The sequence below is a fragment of the Zeugodacus cucurbitae genome, unplaced genomic scaffold, assembly GCF_028554725.1.
Source record: "Zeugodacus cucurbitae isolate PBARC_wt_2022May unplaced genomic scaffold, idZeuCucr1.2 ctg00000090.1, whole genome shotgun sequence".
Classification (NCBI taxonomy): domain Eukaryota; kingdom Metazoa; phylum Arthropoda; class Insecta; order Diptera; family Tephritidae; genus Zeugodacus; species Zeugodacus cucurbitae.
In genome coordinates this window covers 17,501-20,000 of record NW_026530845.1, presented here as the reverse complement: position 1 = coordinate 20,000, position 2,500 = coordinate 17,501, and positions in this window count along the sequence as shown.

The following is a 2,500-nucleotide window of genomic DNA, read 5'->3' as shown; positions in this document are numbered from 1 at the left end:
AAGGTAGTGTTATAGATTGTTATCAAACGACTATTACAATATACTGAAAAACAATTGAAATATACAAAAATTAATATATAATGGTATATTGAATAGTTGTTAGAGAGAACCTTAACATAAAGATACAGATTTTTGAACGCAAAGTACTTTATTTCTCAATATTCATTGAGAACATAAGGTAGTGTTATAGATTGTTATCAAACGACTATTACAATATACTGAAAAACAATTGAAATATACAAAAATTAATATATAATGGTATATTGAATAGTTGTTAGAGAGAACCTTAACATAAAGATACAGCTTTGAACGCAAAGTTATCAAACGACTTTTACAATATACTGAAAAGCAATTGAAATATACAAAAATTAATATAATGGTACATTGTATAACATAAAAACTATGTTTGGTTAAACGGCGGATATAAAAATGATTATATTTACGTAGCCAAATGCATCGTCATCTTATTAGTGACGCGCATGAAGGAATTCAGTAGATTCCTCTGTCCCTATTTGCGAAGAGCCGAAACCACATATAAAGAGCCAAAAGGCCGAAAAAACGTATATTTGCATATAAAAAAAACTAAATTTGGTTAAACGGCGGGCATAAAAATGATTTTATTTACGTAGCCAAATGCATCGTCATCTTATTAGTGACGCGCAAAAAGGAATTCAGGAGATTCCTACTGTCCCTATTTGCGAAGAGCCGAAACCACATATAAAGAGCCAAAAGGCCGAAAAAACGTATATTTGCATATAAAAAAAACTAAATTTGGTTAAACGGCGGGCATAAAAATGATTTTATTTACGTAGCCAAATGCATCGTCATCTTATTAGTGACGCGCAAAAAGGAATTCAGGAGATTCCTCTGTCCCTATTTGCGAAGAGCCGAAACCACATATAAAGAGCCAAAAGGCCGAAAAAACGTATATTTGCATATAAAAAAAACTAAATTTGGTTAAACGGCGGGCATAAAAATGATTTTATTTACGTAGCCAAATGCATCGTCATCTTATTAGTGACGCGCAAAAAGGAATTCAGGAGATTCCTACTGTCCCTATTTGCGAAGAGCCGAAACCACATATAAAGAGCCAAAAGGCCGAAAAAACGTATATTTGCATATAAAAAAAACTAAATTTGGTTAAACGGCGGGCATAAAAATGATTTTATTTACGTAGCCAAATGCATCGTCATCTTATTAGTGACGCGCATGAAGGAATTCAGGAGATTCCTACTGTCCCTATTTGCGAAGAGCCGAAACCACATATAAAGAGCCAAAAGGCCGAAAAAACGTATATTTGCATATAAAAAAAACTAAATTTGGTTAAACGGCGGGCATAAAAATGATTTTATTTACGTAGCCAAATGCATCGTCATCTTATTAGTGACGCGCAAAAAGGAATTCAGGAGATTCCTACTGTCCCTATTTGCGAAGAGCCGAAACCCCATATAAAGAGCCAAAACGCCGAAACCACGTATATTTGCATATAAAAAAAACTAAATTTGGTTAAACGGCGGGCATAAAAATGATTTTATTTACGTAGCCAAATGCATCGTCATCTTATTAGTGACGCGCAAAAAGGAATTCAGGAGATTCCTACTGTCCCTATTTGCGAAGAGCCGAAACCACATATAAAGAGCCAAAACGCCGAAACCACGTTCATACAAGTAAAAAAATTTCATATAAATACTAAATAATTTTCATATAGATACTAAGTTTATGAATTCATACAAGTAAATAATTTTCATATAAATACTAAATAATTTTCATATAGATACTAAGTTAATGAATTCAAACAAGTTAAAAATTTTCATATAAATACTAAATAATTTTCATATAAATACTAAGTTAATGAATTCATACAAGTTAAAAATTTTCATATAAATACTAAATAATTTTCATATAGATACTAAGTTAATGAATTCATACAAGTTAAAAATTTTCATATAAATACTAAATAATTTTCATATAGATACTAAGTTTATGAATTCATACAAGTAAATAATTTTCATATAAATACTAAATAATTTTCATATAGATACTAAGTTAATGAATTCATACAAGTTAAAAATTTTCATATAAATACTAAATAATTTTCATATAGATACTAAGTTAATGAATTCATACAAGTTAAAAATTTTCATATAAATACTAAATAATTTTCATATAGATACTAAGTTAATGAATTCATACAAGTTAAAAATTTTCATATAAATACTAAATAATTTTCATATAGATACTAAGTTAATGAATTCATACAAGTTAAAAATTTTCATATAAATACTAAATAATTTTCATATAGATACTAAGTTTATGAATTCATACAAGTTAAAAATTTTCATATAAATACTAAATAATTTTCATATAGATACTAAGTTTATGAATTCATACAAGTAAATAATTTTCATATAAATACTAAATAATTTTCATATAGATACTAAGTTAATGAATTCATACAAGTTAAAAATTTTCATATAAATACTAAATAATTTTCATATAG